At 40.3% G+C, this 19,896-nt stretch overlaps 1 long non-coding RNA gene across 1 annotated transcript in view; it reads right to left on the bottom strand.

Annotated features, from left to right (window-relative positions):
* LOC140610518 (uncharacterized) overlaps nt 1-16,316 on the bottom strand; it is a 107,959-nt gene extending 91,643 nt beyond the window's left edge. Inside the window, exon 1 of the long non-coding RNA XR_012012141.1 lies at nt 16,201-16,316. This is a non-coding gene — a long non-coding RNA (uncharacterized lncRNA). The remainder of the gene's footprint in view (nt 1-16,200) is intronic.
* Nucleotides 16,317-19,896: the final 3,580 nt, after the last annotated feature.

Here is a 19,896-nt window from a genome sequence, read left to right as displayed (position 1 = left end):
ATTAGTATAATTGGAATGCTCTACATGCCTATCTAAAGGACAGAAAGAATATGAGATGTATCTGTGTAAACATTTCTAACTCCAGTGCTTTGGGGATCCAGAGTATCTCCAACCAGGAGAGTTCTCAATTTGTTTTATTTGGGAAAAACTCTCCCCCAAACCATGGTAAAAGTCAGTGGCTAGATCATAAGATTCACTCCTTAATTCCCTAGAAAAAGCTCTGTTGTTTTTCCCCAGGCTCATGTCAGCAGCCTGAGATTACTGCAAAACCAGGTGCCAGCGGTAGACACCTGGGGAGGAGAGGGTATGGGAGTGAGTCAGCTCAACAAACAATTGTCTGTAGAGAGAATGTCCAGGCCTTGTCTACAGCCAGAATTTGCACAGGCACTCAATTTTTAATGAGCAAACCACTGGGAGGAAATAAATACAATTTAAAAATATCTGAGTAAGCAGATTTGCTTCTTTGTTCATCTTAGTGGCCCATGTCCTTGTCAATGGGATAGATCAGTTCCATTTCTAACATGGGATCCCAAACAACTGGAACTACCTAAGGGGGAATAACTATAGTCAGAGCCCATCTGGAACCCAACAAAAGTAAGGAACAGCTCTCCTTCCCTTATTATTGCTAGGGACAACTTAGCAGATGCCAGTCATCCTGAAGAGAATCACTTCTAAAAGTTAGGAGTATTCTGGATGGATGAAAAATTGACCCATTTAGCAACTCTCTGGAGTCTCTGAGAGTGACAAGCATTGCCCAAGTCACCATCTTGTCTTTTTATGAGGCAATCAAGAGTGTAGAAGACACCCCTGGGGAGGGAAAAGCACTAACCCCTTACCTTCGCATTATAAACTGGAGAGAATCCTGACATCTGTAACATGTAGGGAGCAGGTTAGGGAGGGACCATATTCCATATTTCCCAGGTTACTAGCATTCTTCACCTCCTTTCAGAAACTAGGTTATAAAAACATTGCTGTTTCCAACCAACAGATATCTCCTGGGCACCTGCTACATACTAGGGCCCATTCCATGCTGGAGATAGCAAAGAACTTAAGAGACAAGGTGTCTGTTACATTGAAGATTTACAATAAGGAAACAAAAAGGCAATTTCAGATCATAATACATGACATGAAAGGAATAAATTAGGAGAGTGGGAAATGTTGAGAGAAGATGGTTCCTTTAGATAGAGAATGCCTCTCTGAAAAGGTGACATTTGGAGCTAGGCCTTCAATGATGATATACAGAGAGGCCATAATCTGGGAGAGAAGAGCCTCAGGCAGAGGGAACAAGTGCAGCCTTGAGACAGAAATGGGCTTGGTGTCTTTGAGGAATAGAATGAAGGCCAAGTGGAAATAAGAAACAGTGCAAAATAAAGTCTTGTACATCAGGGTCTTGTACATCCTTGTAAAGCAATTGGATTTTCTTTTACTCTATATTTTGCCTAATATTAGAACTGCTTCTTCTTTAACACATTTATAATGCTTCATTTATCAGAGACAAAGATGTTCCAAAGCAGAAGTCCTCAAAAAGTGGCTACAAACCAACAATATTGGCATCATCCTAGGAATCTGTTATAAATGCAAAGTCTTAGGCCATAATACAAACCTATAAAATCAAAATCTTTGGGAGTGGAGTCCAACATTTTATGTTCAGTAAGCCCTTTAAGTGATTCTGATGCATGATAGTTTGAGAACCACTGCTCCAGAGAAAAGAACTTTCTAGATTGCTGAAACTTCCTTAAGTACAAACACATTGTTAAAGAAGACAAGTAAATGTATATGACATATTTAGTGTGTTTCCTGTCTTAAAAAAAAAAAAAAAAAAGGAAATGATAGTACATAGATTCTGTTTGACCTTTTATGGACAATTCATGATCCTCGTTATGTAGACTCTGACACAACTATGTTCTTAGGGTCTAGAAAGCAGATAAAGCTTCTTGGCCCTAAACTTAATGATCCAAGGTGGCTATTCTTTGTAAGTTTTTGTGCTTGCTTTTTATAGTGGCTCTATAGCTTTCTTTGTTCTTAAGCATTCACTTTACTTAATAATAAATGTAATAAAAATTAAAATAGTTATTTATTAAGAATTTACTATGTAACAGAGACTGGGCTTCAACAGCACTGTAAGTAGCTATTATTACCATTTTTAAAAAAATAAAAAGTAAACAGGCTTCAAAAGGTGAAGTCCTATGTCCAAGGATGCCAATCTAGTAAAGGGTAATGCTGGTATTCAAACTGAAGTATATTAGTTAGCTATCTATTAGCAACAAATGACTCCAAACTAAGCAGCTTAAAATAGGAAGCTTTTAAAGCAAACAAACAAGCAAACTAATAGCAAGCATTTATTATCCTACACATTTTCTTCTTATGAGGAAATCAAGGATGTAGATATCCCACAGGAGCAGGAAAGAGTGAAAACCCCTTCCCTTTACACTGAAAATATCTGAACATACATACACACATAGCAAAACAAAACAAAACAAAAAAGCATGGCAAAAAAAAAAAAAATTCAAGGAAACAAAAACCACATAAATGAAAACAAGAAAATACAGCCATAGAGTGCAGAGACTCAGATTTTAGAATTTTCACATACTTAAAAAAAATAAATAAAACTACACTTAATTTATTGAAGGAAAGAAAATTCAACCTTGAAATTTTTAGCAGAGAACTGAAAACTATTTTTTAAAAGATACACTGAAAATGCTAGAACTAAAAAGTAATAAATAATTAAGATACATATGGAATATATTAAATCTGCGTGTGAATAGACTTAATAGTCAGTTACATACAGATAGAGATTTTGTAATATGGAAAAAATTATCCAGAATGAAGCATAGAGAGAAAAAATAAAAGAAAAATTAGAAGAGAGGGTAAGAGACCTAGAAAAGCACTTCCTAAGTGAATTTTTTAAAATATCCAAATGTCACAAACTGATAGTTCTATAAAATGCAGTTGAATAAATCAGTAGAACAATGAAATAAGAAAAAGACATTTTAATATAAGCCCACATGTTTATTAGATTCATGGCATAAAATCAGTCTGCCAGTTGTTATAAAAGCATCAAAAATGGTTGCGCTCAAACCTTAGTATTTGCCTTTTCTTAGACTATGGCACTGACATAAAAGATCCATGAAAAGTCTTAATGTATGTTAGTTGAAGTCCCAGAGGGTGAGGACAGAGATTATGGAACAGAAATACAACTTGAAGAGTTAAGAGCTGGGACTTTTCCAAAACAAATTAAACACATCAGTCGACAGACCCGAGAAATCCCAAACTAGTTAAACAAAGGAAAACCATGGTACTTTATAGGAAAACTGCTAAATATCATACACAAAGAAAATATTTTAAAAGCAGCCAGAGAAAAAAGACAGATTGCCATTAAAGGAGTGGTAATTAGACCAACAGCTAATTTCTCAACAACAACACTGGAAGCCAAAAGACAATGGGAAAATAGCTTCAAAATAATAAGATAATAATAAGAATAATAAAAGAAATTAACTGCCAACTCTGAATTCTATTCCCAGAGTATATAAATTGAAAAGAGAACTGTTCCAACAAACCAAAACTTCTCCAGTTTTTTGGGGGATGATTTTTGATTCATCCCCAAAGATCTGAACTAATATATATAGCCTTCAGGCAAGAGGAAATGGTTCCAGATAAAAGGTCAAAAATGCAGAAAGGAATGAAAAATATAAAACAATACAAAAAATATCTTGTGGAGAATTATATAAAGAATTATAATGCATTGCCAGAAAATTAAGTCAGGAGTGAAATAATAGGGTTATGGTGTGTTAAGGTCCATACATTGTCCAAGAAAAGAGAAAGGAACCAATTAATACTGAATTTATTATATGTTAAGGTTGCATATTGCAATATCTAGTACAACCGCTACAAGATTTTATAGGATTCAAATAAAACTTTAAAGTCCTCCATCAATGCAATGAAAGCAAGAACTAAAAGAAATGGAATAGAGAACAAGTGCTACAAATTGAAGAGCTGAGCAAGATGGCAGATTTAAATTTTCAAAATCAGAAATTAGATTACATACAAATGTTTAAATTCCCTGTTTAACAGCCAAAGATTGTCTCACAGAATTACACTGAATTGTATATGCTATTTACAAAAGACAAATCTAAAGCTTAAGATTTCTCAAAGATATGATATCAGTATTAGAAAACTATATATTAAGGCTAAAAGCATTACTAAAGACAAAGAGATTGATTTCAAACTGATAAAAATTAAACTCATCAAGAAGATATAAGAGTTGTATGGAACTAAATGCATAGCCTCAAATTTTATTTATCTGTGTCTGATATGGTAGACAAAAGTTAGACAAAAGTTAGTTCATATTCACAGGAGTATATACATATTTATAAAATTGACTTAGTGGGACTGTAAGGACACCACTCCCAACGTCTAAAGAATACTCATTTCTTTTATGTACCAAAATTTAAAAATTGGGGCCTTAAAGCAAGCCCCAACAAATGTCAGAGGACTAAAAACATGCAGAATATGTTATCTTACCACAGAATTAAGCTAGAAATCAATAACAAAACAATATTCAGAAAATCATGTTTGGAAATTTTAAAATACACTTCTAAACAAACCTACAGTTTCAAACAGAAGCTAGAAAATACTTTGAACAGAGTAATTATGAAAACATGACAAATCAAATTGTTTTAATGCAGCTAAAGCCGTGGTAAAAGGAAACCGTACGCTTTGGACTTCCTTAATCTGAAAGAAAGTATCTTCAAAAGAAAAGTCTATTTCAAATATTCTACTTATTACATCATGTGCTCAACTTCATCGATAATCAGGTAAATACAATTAATACCCCAATGAGATTCACTACAAACTCACCGGTATGGCTAAAATTCAAATGACCGACCGACCATACCAAATGCTGATGAGAATAATCAGCACATATACTGTTGGTGGAAATGTAAGTTGGTGCAATCACTTTGAAAAAGTGTTAGGTGATATTTACTCAGTAAGTATATATCTGCATATATATATATACACATACGCACATTATGTGACCCAGGAATTCCACTACTACATTTATAGTCATGAGAAATTCATATACTTTTATACCCTGGAGGAGAGATGTAAGTGCCTTATGAGTCTGGGGGTACCTGGAGGGGACCAAATTTTTGATAGGAAATATGAAGAGGTTTTAAAATTACAAAGCAGCCTTTTAGTTCTTCTTCTCTTCTTTTGGGAAACTGAACAGAAAATCTTTGTGACAGAATTTTTCCAGGTACTTAATCATCTGGGAGCATTTAAGATATGGGTCAGTATTCTGAATATTGGATCTTCATTGAAAATCCTGTTTTCTGGGCGCCTGGGTGGCTCACTGGTTGAGCATTGGCTCAACCACTTGACCTTTGGCTCAGGTCGTGATCCCAGGTCCTGGGATGGAGTCCCACATCGAGCTCCTTGCAAGGAACCTGCTTCTCCCTCTGCCTCTGCCTCTGTCTTGTGTCTCTCCTGAATAAATAAATAAGAAAAAAAAAAAAAAGAAGGAAAGAAAAGAAAGAAAATCCTGCTCTCTTCTTGTCTATGTGAATTTGGGCAAATTCCTTAACGTCCCTTGGCTTCATTTATAGAATGGAAACAATGGAAGGCTGAAATTAGATAATCAACATGCCTGACTGGTGCACATGTTAAGACATTTTTCCCTTCCCCTTGGGCAGGTACAGAGGACAGGGAGTAAGGATTTACCCAAAAGCCTGGGCTTTGGGCAAGAGGGATTCAGGAGATCTCTGAAAGCACATCAGGTATAAAAGTAGAGAAGAGATTCAGGACAATGAAATTGGGGGACAAGAGATGTGTCACAAAAACAGATTAAGAAACTAGGCATGGATGTGGAGAACAAAAAGGAAGGTTGACTTTACACTCCTCTCAGCTACCAAATGGAGATTCTTTATGTTATCCATGACCAGTGATTGTGGTCAAGTGGCTCTGGAAGCGTGCCAGGATAAGAAACTAAACAAGATGTTATGTAACTCCTCCTTTGTGTACGTACACACCAGGCAAGTGTTTTTCTTATTTTGTCTTGACTCCCACAAAACCCTGTACATCCTCTACTCTATCACATGTAATAGTAAGTGGCGAATGGCATTTCTGTCCATGCCCCACTACACTCTGAATTTCTGAAAAATAAAGACAGATTTTTTTTTTGTCTTGAACCCAAGCACCTAGTATAAGAGGCTTTCAAATGTTAAATTAATGAATAGACAAATGAATGAATGATTGATGTAGTTCTGCTCACTGGAATGAGAGTTCTGGGACTGTACAGCCACCTATGAAAACTCACCAGATAGAGTCCACTGACCCTACTTCCCACAGTGCTCTCTGGCCTCACACATACTTTGCCACCACAATTTCCTCCTAATCCTTCAGGGAGAAGCCTAGAGCCTGGGGGACATTCCTTGGCTTCTCTAACTCCATCCCAGATATCCCATCAGTTGACTGATATTAATCTGAATGTTGCTTCTGGTTTCTTCTCCAGATCTGGGCAAGACTAGATTCTTGACAGTGACTATCGCAAAATTATGCTTTTCTCCTGAAGATCTGCTTCTGCCTCCATTCACTGCTCCTGCACCAATAACTAGTCTTGAGGCAGCCCGAGTGAAATAGAGAAATAGAATGCCAGATCCAGCAGAAAACATCTTATCCTCAGACAGAGCTGCAGGATGTGGCTGGGATGTGTCAGCGTGAACTAGGGGGACATGGGTGGGAGTGATCTTGAGGATGATAAACAGGAGAACGAGGAGGGGAGCAGAATACAAAAGCAAGAAAGAGGTAGTTGACTGGGAACCTCCCTCTACAGTTAGTACTAGTGTGTTTCTGAATGGCTCTTCGAGGCTTGGACCTGATGATACCTTACAGTAGATTTTGGGCAGAGTCTGGAGTGCCCCGGCAGGAAACTGAAGAAGAGCACACAATGCTTAGCGGACAGGAATAGCAGAACAAATCTGTCATGTGAGACCTATGCTTCTTGAAAGGGTTCAAAGAACATTATCTTTGCTAGGCAGTAAAGAATACCTCGGTGAGGGCCATCGTCTTTGAGAAGCCTAGTGATGACTTTCTGCTGTGGGTCTGACTGAGTATAGGTGACTCAGCCATATAAGTGGGCTCCCTCGTGTCAATGGGAATGATGAGATCCCAGAATAACAAAGGCCAGATGCCAGTGCTTAACTACAAACAGACATAAACCATAACAGGCAGCAAGGCCAGAGGCACGACCAGGGTGCCTCCACCCACAGAGGTTTTGATGATGGTTAATAGATCGTGGTGTTCTTAGGAGTGAGTTAGATGAGCAGCCAATAGAGTGCTGCATGACTTGTAGAATAAGCCAAAAAAATAAAAATTAAGAGCTTTTAAGGAGAAGGCTGAGGTGCCCACAATAACCCAATCTGAGCCAGATTTCAGACCCAAAGCCTGGGTTCCCTTGAAAATGGATCCTGCAGTACTTCCCATACTAGCAAATTGTTTAGGAATTTTGATGATCCAAGGCACGTCAAGACATCCCCGAAAGGGACAGCCCTGGTGGTGCAGCGGTTTGGCGCAGCCTGCAGCCTGGGGTGTGATCCTGGAGACCCCGGATCGAGTCCCACATCGGGCTCCCTGGGTGGAGCCTGCTTCTCCCTCTGCCTGTTTCTCTGCCTCTCTCTCTCTGTGTCTATGAATAAATAAAATAAAATCTTAAAAAAAAAAAAAAAAAGACATCCCTGAGAGGTAAAGGACAAGTTATTACACCTTGGTCTTGCTACTGCTAAAGAATCTAATGCTTTGTGAACCCCTTTGGGTTTTGGAGAAACATAACTTGCAATAGGGGATACTGCTCCTAACAAATGTATTGGGTGATTCAAGATGGTTGTAGTTTTGAGTGGGACCCAGAGCAAGAGAAGGCTTTGCAGCAGATCTAGGCTGCCCTGCAGAGTGCCCTTGACTCCTACCATCCAGCAGACCCAGTGATGCCAGAGCTCCCTGTAACAGGTAGGGAAACTGCATAGAGTCTTTAGCCAGCCCCAATAGGAGAGTCACAAGATAGATTTCTAGGGTTCTTCTGGAACTGCCTTCTTCAGAAAAGAAAAACCCACTGTTTTAAAAACCAGTTCCTGGCATGCTATTGGGCCATACTAGAGACAGATATTTCTTCTTCCAGCAACTGCCTCAATTTTTGTTGTTGTTGTTGACTTCTCTTCATAATAAAATCTCTTGAAAGAATTGTCTACATATTCATTATCTCCCCTTATTTTTTTTCTGTAATGTTATGAAGCCACTCCAGATCAGGCTTTCATCCCCACAGTTCCACTTAAACTTGCTTTTGTGAAACTTACCAATGACTTCCATGTTCCAAATCCACTGATTAACTTGAGTCTTCTTCATACTTGATCTATCAGCAACATCTGACCCAGTTGGACACTCCCTTCTTGAAACAGCCTCTCGCCTTGTTTCCTGGGAGATCACTCTCTCTTCCTGTCTCACTGGTTCCTCCTCATCACCTTAGCTGGTTCTTCTCATATCTCCAACCACTAGTGCTGGAATCCCTGAGGATCACTCCTGGATTGCTCTTCCTCTTCACCTATATTCCCTCTTCTTAGGTGGCCTCCACCCACCTATAGCTTTAATTTTCCGCGTGCTTTCCACTTCCAAATTTATGCCGGTAGCCCCATCCTCTCCTGTGAACTCCAGATTCATGTATCTCTACTAGTTGTTTATCCGGTATCTTAAACTTAACAATTTTTTTTTAGAGATTTTATTTATTTATTCATGAGAGAGAGGCAGAGACACAGACAGAGGGAGAAGCAGGTTCCATGCAGGGAGCCCGATGTGGGACTCGATCCCAGGGCTCCAGGATCATGCCTTGGGCTGAAGGCAGGTGCTAAACCACTGAGCCACCCAGGGATCCCCAAAACTTAGCAATTCTAAAACCAAATGCTGGATCCCTTATTTCCAACCTCTTCCTCCCTATCTCAGTAAGCAACAGCTCTATTCCTCCAACTGCTCAGATCCAAGTCTTTGACTCATCTTTACTTCTCTCCTTCTACTTTCACATTCCACTCATCTCAAGATCCTGCCAACTATTCCTTTAAAATATTTAGAATCTGGTAAATCCTCAGTCTAAGCTACTGTCATTTCTTGCTTAGATTATTTTACCCTCTCCTCTTGCTTCCATCTTTGCCCTCTTCAACTTATTTTAAAAATTGTAGCCAGAATGATCCTGTCTCTCTTCTGCTGAAAATCCTCCATAAGCTTCCTGTCTCCTTCAGCATAAAACTCTAAGTTCTCACAGTGACCTACAAGGTCTGCCTTTGCCTCTGATTCTGCCCTGACCTCACCTCCCACCAATTCCCTTGCACCCTCCCTGGAACACACCCTCTATCTTGGTCTTGGACATGCTACCTTCCATGGAGCCTCAGGGGTCACCCCCTCACTCTTCTCCAACTCCACTTCCCTAGAGAAACCACCCCTCTCCACCCCTCTCTATCTTCTGCACCTTTCCTTTGTGTTTCCTCAGAGGATGCCTTGCTACTTGATATATTGTATAATATATTAATCTTTTTGTCTGCCCCAACCCAATAGATTCTAAGTTCTAAGAGAGCAAGAGCTTGCTTGATTTCTTTACCCCCAGTCCTTAGAACAGTGACTGGAGTAAGATAAATGCTCAACAGATATCTGTTGAGTGCATGAATAAATATCAGGTCTTGTGCTAAGCAGGGGGGAAGTGGGGGAGGGGAAGGAAAATGTATATGGAAAATGACTGAGACCTTTAGCAGTTCCCAGCATGTACCCTTCCCAGCTATATATATGTATATAGCTTCAGAGACCACAAATAGTTGTAGCCAGAAAAGTGCAATCAAACATACAAAATCATTGGTTTTACTGTTTTGCTCCTCCTGAACTCAGGATATCATCTTATTTCGAATACTTGACATAGATCCATTTACCAAAGTAAATTCAGGTGTTAGCACTCAAATTCACATGTATTTTCTGCTTGTCTATAAATGAGAGAATTCCATGTGGCCGTGTCTGGTCTTAGAGACAGTAAACGTTTCCTAGATGCCTGAGTGTCACCATCCACCCCTCTCTTGCCAACCCCCTCAAATGTCTCCCCTATGGTAGTTCAGCAGAACCCAAAATTACACAATTTACAATTCACTGACCTCTGAAAAAAGCAAGTCACGCCCCATGGAGAGCTGCAAACAAAAGCAGTCCTGAGCCAGATTCCTTGTTGACTCTGGTCTCTGGTTACACCCCAGGCATAAAAAGGGAGGAAATGTGGTCTTCAAAGCCAGTGCCTCCCCACTTTTGTCTGTCCCCAGCAGAATCCCTTCCCCCACTCCATCCTCCACATGAGGCACACACTGTGGGGTCAAAAACACAAATGCTGCCCAGGGAGGCGTTTTCAGGTTACACACTATATATAGCTAAAGGAACTTATAGGCCCAGTCTCATGCTCTCTGTCTTGGCAAGGGTTTAAAGTCTTAAACAATTCCTCTCAAGCATGCCCTGTTGTGAATCCCCTTCCTGTCCAAAACCCTTTCTTGGCCCAGACCCCAGGAGTCACCTATCAGAAGAATCTGGCCACTCCTAGTGTGCTCTCTTTTAGCCTCCTCACAAAGCAGAGATTTTCCCAAGAGCCCAGGTCTGCCCCCACAGGTAAGGCCACATGGCTGACATCTCATGAGCAATGATTGCCTTGTCCCCAGAATTCCAGAAAGGACTTTCCTCAGACACTTCAGTTTCCTGGATTCGGAGTCTCCTGTTTTGGGAGGCCAGGGCTAGAGGGGATAAATGTGAGGCCTGAATGAAGCACCTCCCCTGCCGCACACCACCAGCAGATTTCACTTATCCACCCTGACTTCTGTTTTCCTGGCCTCACTCCCCTTCTCAGTACAACATTCCACACAACCACGGACTGGCGTGATGCGTAGTAATACTTGTCATTCCATTTGGGCTGTGGGTTCATCAGCCGTGACAACCAACTATACTATCATTTTTACAAAGGTGAAGCCTGAGGCCCAGAAAGTGGAAGCTGTGTACTCTCAGGCAAAGAACCTTTTAGGGTCAAGGGTAGGGCAGGAGTCTGACTTATAGACCCAGGCTGGGGCTCCTCCCATGGCACCAACCTCTTCACTTACATTCCTGAGTTTTTCTCTTCCTGTTCCTCTCTCTTATCCTACTTTTAAATCTTAGTGTGGTATTTCTTCCAGGGTTTCCATCTGGACCCAACCCACAAGCATATCTAGGTAACTTCCTTCTTGCTACATTTTAAAAAGCTCACAGCTCCATTCTCCCAGTATCCTCAGCCCACTTGTTGGATTCAGACCCCTCCACTGCTCCCTTCTTATCTCCATACACATTAGATTGTAAAGAACTTTGGAGTTCTTAAAGGGTGTGTATGTCCACACCTCACTAATGATCACAAAAAAAATTGTGTAAAGCCATTTAGGAATGTGGGTTCTGGGGTACCCGGCTGGCACAGTCAGTAGAGCATGTGACTGTGGATCTTGGGGTTGTAATTTGAGCCCCATGATGGGTGTAGAGATTACTTAAAAAATAAAAAAATATTAAGAAAAAAGGAATGTGGGTTCCTTTCTTCACTTTTATAGAGTCAGAGGATAAAATGCTAGGTGAGGAGCTTATCTATCACTACTCAGTAGGCAAGCTGTAGAACTGAGGGGCAGGATCTTGATTCCCCACCCTCTAAGGGTCTTTCATTCAGTCTTGTCTCCTGTGAAATGGTCTCCAGGACACCATTTCCACACAGCTTTTCCTCCACATATTTATTCCCTTGGTTTCATTCATCTGTCAACTTTCATGCTTCCAAGTGTATATATTTCTATTTTTTCCTAGACATCTCCAGAGTTGGATAACACCTCAGGAGCCTCACACCCCCGTAAGAATGTCTATGCCACTTAATATTGCATGCTGCCTAAGCTTAAGGGTTGAGTCTGAAAAAAAAAAAAAAAAAAAAAGGGTTGAGTCTGAAATCAGACAACCTGTACCCCTATCCTGGTTTTACCTCTTACCTGCAGTGTGACCTTGAACAAGTTACTTAGCCTCTGAGAGTCTCAGTCTCTTCATTTGTAAGTTGAAAAGATAATTATCTATCTCATGGGGCCATTGTAAGGATTAAGTGAAGATATGTGGTGCATAGTAAGTGCTCGATAAAATAATAACCAGCATCATTACCATCATCATCAATATCTTTTACCTGGGATAGTGGTGGGTCTCTTAACTGTTCCACCTCTAAGCACATCCCTCCCTATTGTCCAAACCATCTACAAATTACCTTTCTCACACACACACACACACCCCAAGAAGAAAAATTGAAGAAAAATTTCGCTTCCATGTAAATATAAGCAAAGGATTTAAAAAAAAACAAAAACAAAAACACTGAAATCCCATCCTGCCTTTCCCCCCTCCACCCCCCCAACAAAAACAGATCCTTTCTACAAAGATGTTAAAAGCCCAGACTCAGGAAATTGAAATCCTGGCATACCACTGTCTAGCTGTGCAACTGTGGGCAAGTAGCATAACATTGCTCTGCCTCAATTTTTCCCTTGATTAAAATAGGAAGAAAATCTGCCCCAAAGGTTTCATGTGACAATTAAATGAGACAATCCATGTAAAATACTTAGCAGGTGGCTACACATAATAAACTCTCAACAACTGCCCAGCATTCATATTGCAGTAGTGTTCCTATGCTTTTTCCTTTGCCCAAACCAGTTTCACAGGATCTCATCACCAGCACAGTCTCACTTCCTGTCTGTCTTGTCATCTGCAAGACACTTCCTCCATGAAGCCCTTCAGGACTGACTGCTTCTGTGTTCTCTTTGGCTAGTACATACTCTTTCCAGTCTGGGCTACCTGCATGCATGTTTGCCCTGGAGGCCTTCTTTACTATATCATGAGCATCTTGAAGAAGACAAGTCTCCTGCTAATTGCAAAAGAGAAGAGGGGAAGAGAGGAAAAAGGCAGTGGGGAGAAGAATGAAAGTAGGAAGAAATGCTGATGCCTGAGCTGTGAACTCTCTAAATCTTAATGTTTAACCTTAACCAAAACGTATAATGATAGTAGCTGCTTAAAAATAAAACCTTGGGGCACCTGGGTGGCTCAGTCAGTTAAGTGTCGGACTCTTGGTTTTGGTTTAAGTCAATGTCTCAGGGTAGTGAGATTAAGCCCCACGTGGGAGCTCTGCACTCAGTGGGGAGTCCGCTTGAGATTCTGTGCCTCTGCCCCTCTCTCTGTCTCTGGCTCTGTCTCTCTCTCTCAAATAAAGAAATCTTTAGAAATAAATTAATTAATTAATTTAAAAAATGAAATCTTTAAAAAAAAACTTATGTTAAGAAGCATTATATTGACCCATAGATTCTCAGCACTATCCTCTCAAGAAATATTTTTAAATATTTAAGAATTCCCTTTTACATTATTTTACATCACTTCTGCCTCCAACTCCATCCCTGAGCCAGAATCTGAGGGAGGGTGCTATTTTGCTCACACCTTTTCCTGACATTCTCTTTTTGAATGATTTCTTAAAGCAATTAAATCAACCGCTATGAATTTATTTATCGGATTTATTCTTCTTTATCCAAAGACCCTGGATCCATCAGCAAGTGACTCCACCTTGGGAGAGCATACTGTGAAGGAGAAGCAGCCACGAAGCAGACACTGGGGTAGGATGTCTATACCATCAGCCTCTACCCTAACGGCTTCAACACACACAACACACACACACACAACACAATTTCTTGGCCCCAGAGACCGGGCCATTTTACTTGCCATTATGTATGTTCTTTCCAGAAATTAAACGTCTCTGGGCAAATGAGAAAGATGTCGCTTTTCCACATCCCTGCTTTCCCTCCCAACGTCTCCACCAAATTCATGCTTCCCTCAATATCAAAGTAATGTTCAAAGTAGGAATTACAGTTTACATAAACAACTCAAAGTAAGTGAGGAAAATTCAACATCTCCTGGAGTTGACACTTGCACATTTGACAAAAGAATTAAAATGTCTCATATCCTCTTTTGTTTGTCATGACACCAAGAGAGAAAGAGAGAGAAGGAGAGAGGAAAGAAAGAAAAAAGTCTAGATTCTGTTCGTTTCAATCTGGAATGCAAATGACAGGCACCGGCCTTCCCATCTCACAATGAGTGCCTTGGAGAAATGGTGATGTGCCAGGGGTGGGGGAAGAGCTGTTTTTAAAGAACCAAAACAAAGTCACAGAAACTAGAACACCCAAATGTTTGTAAGGGTCTAAACTAGCTGAGAAACGGGGTATGAAAGGCAATGGCCGGTGCTGCCGGGGACCCAGGAGGCCCAGAAGAACAGAGCTATCTGGGCTGTACACCGCAAACTGCAGGTGCAGGTTACAGATGGGAAGTTCAGTTGCGGGAACACACCAAGTACCTGACAGACCTCAACTGAAGGGAGCCAAGTTTAGGATCATAGCTCAAACTTAAATACAGGAGGCAGCAAGTTCCACAGGATTTAGGTATAAAAGGAGAATTGCCAGGTTTTTCCTTATGAGTTAACGTAAACACTAAGAGGGAGGAGGAGGGATCCCTGGGTGGCGCAGCGGTTTAGCGCCTGCCTTTGGCCCAGGGCGCGATCCTGGAGACTCGGGATCGAATCCCACATCGGGCTCTCGGTGCATGGAGCCTGCTTCTCCCTCTGCCTATGTCTCTGCCTCTCTCTCTCTCTCTCTGTGACTATCATAAATAAATAAAAATAAAAATATAAAAAAAAAAATAAGAGGGAGGAGGGATCCTATTTACTTTTCACTGAGTGCATTTTCGTGAGAGAGTCAGCTCTTGAGAAAAAAGTTCTTTTGCATTATCATTGAGTTCCCCCATATCAGAATCAGTCCCACCTTCATCAAAACAAACAAACAAAAAAGATTAATTTGGTTGAAGAGTGTTTACAGAAACTTGTACATTTCACATCCAAATATAAAATGCAAGAGCTAGAAAGATCCTAACACTAAAACAACACAATCCAAACTTATCGCAGTTTTGCCTATTTAAGCCTCCAGATTGATTTGTAGTAGTGGAATGGATTGGGGAAGACAAGAAAGAAACTAATCGTTTTTTAAGCCTTTACCAACCACTTGAGACTCCTTACAGACATCTTCCATCTTCAAGGCAGCCCCATGATAAATGTCATCATTCCTATTTTGCATAAGTCAAGTAATTTAAGCAAGATCATACAACTAGTGAATGGCAGAGACAATATTCAAATTCTTATATTTAGGATCTCTCTTTGACAAATTTAGAGAGAGCCCTTATATATTACTGGATATTACAGACAGTATGATGAGAACTTTGGTACAAATTAAAGCTTTGTTAAAGTGAGGTGGGTAGGGATCAGATTTTACTATTCACTAGAGAGTAATTTCTGGGGACATGCTTATGTATTGTACTACTTAATAAAGATTTTTTTTTTATTTGACAGAGAGAAAAAGAGAGAGAGCGCAAGTGGTGGGAGGGGGGTAGGGCAGCAGGTAGAGGGAGAGGGAAAGCAGTTTCCCTGAGCAGGGAGCTTGATGTGAGGCTTGATGCGGGGCTTGATCCCAGGACCCCAGGATCATGACTGGAGCCAAAAGCAGACGCTTAACCAACTAAGCCAGCCAGGTGTCCCCTGTATTGTATTTTTTACATGTCAAAAATTTGAACTGGAATTTATAGTCAGATTTGCAATACTTTTAAAATATTATCTGCTCTAATTTAAAGTCATTTTTATGCTTTCCTTTTTAATTTTTTATGGCATAGTTCTAGAATTGAAAGTGAAAAAAAGAAATTCTATTTTAGTATGTTCTCTGCACTTCCAAATTCTCTTAGCTATTACTAGTAGCTCCTATATACACAAACATGTGTGAACTCTCTAAAGTGAAATTTTAGTTTTGAAAAACAGCTAATCACATTAAAGAAAAGCAGGCACTGGAAGATACTATCTAGAAGACAGTATTAATATATGTATAACTATTTTAGGAAAAACTAGAATCTGGTTAATGCAAAAAAGTTAAACTAACCTAATCAGGTCACTTAGAGAAATAAGTGCTTTTCTCTTCCCTAAGATCATATTGCTATTTAACCTGCTTTTAAACAAACAGGATTTTTTAAACATTTTCTATCCTTTAAGCAAATGCTCTTTGCTTGGCTAAATGACAATGTTCAAGAAATGCTTACCACAGAAGCATAAAAAACCTTTGGCAACATTCCAGAAGAAATTCACCCTGCATAATGTGTTCCAGCCAATGCTCAATAGCTTTCTGGTGAACCTGCTGGCTCAGTGTGCACTTGAGCAGGATCTGGAAAGAACAAAAGAAAAACTGATAGACATTTTCCTTTTTGTTAGTCTGGTGAAGTAACCCTCAGCTCATTTTAGCAAACTTTCCAGGCTTGTGTGGCTTGGAGAGAATGTGTGTATGGCTAACTTATAAACCCTGCCCTGGGCTCTGGTGTAAACTTGTTTTACTACCTTTGATTTTCTAAAATTCAAGTATAATTATATTGTTTGTCTTTTCATCCAATAAAATGTGCATTAGCATTTGGTTCACTTTGGAGTGTGTTTATTTAGATGAATGTATTCTTCAAATGACTAGTAGTGCTGTCATAATGAGAACACTTTAGATTATATATAAACTCTCAATATAATATTAAAAGGAGGGAGACAGGAGGAACAAAGCTCTTCAAAACATTTTAAGAGTGTGTTCATAATTGGCTGAGGCTATTAACTTCTCCAGATATTTATGCAAGTAGTTCACAAAATGCAAAAGTAAAGACTTTAAAACAAAATCCATTTCCCTTGTATAAAGTGAAAGAGATGCCATTTTAATATTTTATGCCACTTTGCAACTTTTTCCTAGGGTGAACATTTCCTACGTAAAAAATAAAATGGCTAGACCTTTTACAGGCCCGTGAAACAGTCATGATAGATTTGACCCGGTTCCCTCCTTGAGCGTGGGGAGAGGGGAGAAGCAGGTTTGGTTTGGGCTGGCATGGGCTGTGTACTGAAAGCTGTTTGGCCTTAAATGCCTTGACTGGGGGAAAAGGAGGATGATTGAAAAGGTAAAATTTTCTCTATTTGATATGCTAGGACAACTGCATAGTGTTGAAACGGAACCACTTTGTAGGTAAGATGCTTGATATCCAAATGCCTGGCCTGGAGAAGGATGGAAGGCACTAGAACTAGCCTTCATGGGCCCTCCCATCATCTGTGCATTAGCTTGTTTCTTGCAGGACCTTTTTCTCGTTCCCTGGGGCCACTTGGAGGAGTACAGCAGGAGAACCGTTGGCTCAAGACTTAAAATACAGACATCTGATGGTATTAGAGAGCTACATAGACAGGACTGGAGAGAAAGGATTCATCACTAAACTCCCATAGCTAAACACAAACATTTAAATGCACCGTGCTGGTTGTAACATTCTTCTGGTAGGTCTTCATTTAGTACTGTGCTGGAAATCTCAAAGAAAAGCGGAAGAGACCTCACTCTTGGGATCTCAGAAAGGCTCTGGCTCTCAGGAACTCAATGTGGGACATCTGGAGAAGACAAGATATTTGCAGAACCTTTGACTGCTTTCTGCAGAAGAGAGCTGGGCCTCAAGACCCAGGTGCCTGGGTGACTCAGTGGTTGAGTGTCTGCCTTTGGCTCAGGTCATAATCCCAGAGTCCTGGGATCGAGTCCCAAATCAGGCTCCCCGCAGAGAGACTGCTTCTCCCTCTGCCTGTGTCTCTTGCTCTCTCTCTGTGTCTGTCATGAATAAATAAACAAAATTAAAAAAAAAAAAGAGTCCTAGTCACCAAAGTTACCAACTACAAAACCAGCATGAAACAGATGAAACTAAATATATATTTGACTAGCACCCTTACCCTGATCTTGCCATCCTCAAAAAGTAATTGCGATTCTGAGTTCAATGTGTCTCCTTCCAGATCTTTAAAAAGAAATACACACGCATATACATATATACACACAAAATAAATGATGTTATTTATGTGGGTTGTTTTTTTTACATATTTGATATAATGCTATGCAGATCCCCCCAAACTGCTTAATTCATTCAAAACTATTTTGAGGCTTACCCAGGCAGCTACATTTAGATTTATTTCCATACTTTTGGCTGAATAGTACTCCATCATTTGGAACCACGACTTTTAGCCATTCCCCTCCTGAAGGCCATTCAGTATTTGTCTGTTGATGATCTGATGTGTTCTTTCAGCCTGCTTAATGTTTTCCTTCTTAGAAGTCTGACTGTACTTTATTCTCCTTGGTTGATTCAGGGATGTGAGACTTGTCTCCCACACTAGTCGATAAACTTCTAGAGAGCAACCTCTACAACCAGGTATGATATGCATTCTGTTGTATATGGTAAATGATGAGCTGTGGGCTTTTGACTCCCTCAGAAAGAATATTAACAGAAGCTCTGGACTCACAGAGGCTCAACAAATTCTATTAATTGATTTCCTCCCCTTTCCTAAAAGACAAGTTTTGTATTTTCTAATCAGATTCAACCGAAATTCAGTTCCTTCCCCAAGCTAGGTTTATAGTGGTCAGCACCTCCTTAAGATGTTCCAAATCTTGACATTGGTGATATAATGAAGACTGTACCTTTTAAAGATGAATGTGTGTGTGTGTGTGTGTGTGTGTGTGTGTGTGTGTAAGGTTGAGAACAAAGAGGGAAACAGAGACTGAGAAACAGAGAGAGAGAGAGACCCAGAGACAGAGAGAAAGAGAAAAAGAGGAGAAGGAAGAGGGGGAAGGGGGAAGAATGGGAGGAGGGTGAAGGGGAGGAGGAGGAGGAGGAAGGGGAGGAAGAGGAAGAAAAGGAAAGGATCGAAGCTGCCTTGGGGTGTGGCCCTGTGGTTCTTGCTGGCCTGGAGGCAAAGCCAGCACAAAGAACTGATTGTGTTTGCAATAAAATCTGGAAAACAAGCACTTTTCCTTCTTTTCTTTAAAAAAAAAAAAAACTCATCCTGTCAACGTTTATTTTAACACTTTTAGGTTGGTGGTGTCAAAATCACTTTTCATTTCTTTCCCTGGGAAGTTTCTTAGACTCTCGAGGTCCACTCCACCTAAAAAAAAAAAAAAAAAAAAAAAAAAGCCCTCTCTAGGAATAATGAAGAAAGTGCAAAGTCTCCATAGCCACTCACCAGATATCCTTCAGACCATTCAGCAAGATCCTGATTTTTGTCTTAAAGAGCTGGCCGAAAACGGTGACACACCTTACCAAAGAGACACCATCGTTTTGTTTGTTAGAGGAAAGAAGAAGGTGTTGGGGGTATTAAAGCCAATAGATATTGGGGGAACTCTCTGTGTCTGCATTTTACCATTTTTTTCATCTCATGATGTCACTTTCATTCTTTCCTATTTTTTTAGATTTATTTATTTATTTATTTATTTATTTATTTATTTATTTATTTATGAGAGAGAGAGAGCATGCATATGCGTGTGGGAGTTGGGAAGAGGCAGAGAGGCAGAAGGAGAGAGAGAGAATCCTCAAGCAGACCCTTCGCTGAATGCGGAGTCCAACACCAGGCTCGATCCCAGGACCCATGAGATGATGACCTGAGCCAAAACCAAGAGTCAGCCGCTTAACCACCTGAGCTATGCAGGGGCCCCACATTCTTTCCTATTATAAGACACCTTCAGCAACAGTGTTCAGCTTTCTTAGGTCAGCTCCCTTTGCTCTGGCCAGGATCCCCTGGCCCTTCCCCCCTCCCCATCCACCCCACCCCACCCCACCCCCCCGCCCCATGCACACATGCTTCTTCTATACATGCAATTATGCAAAGAATTTCAAGGACTTCAAATGTTCCCTGAGACCTACAGGAGCCTAGGTTAAGATCTGCAGTAAGACAAGATTGTAGAGGATCCAGCTGTCTGC

The sequence above is a fragment of the Canis lupus genome, chromosome 2, assembly GCF_048164855.1.
Source record: "Canis lupus baileyi chromosome 2, mCanLup2.hap1, whole genome shotgun sequence".
NCBI lineage: Eukaryota > Metazoa > Chordata > Mammalia > Carnivora > Canidae > Canis > Canis lupus.
Note: the sequence above shows the minus strand (reverse complement) of the source record. Positions and strands in the feature narration are given on the sequence as shown.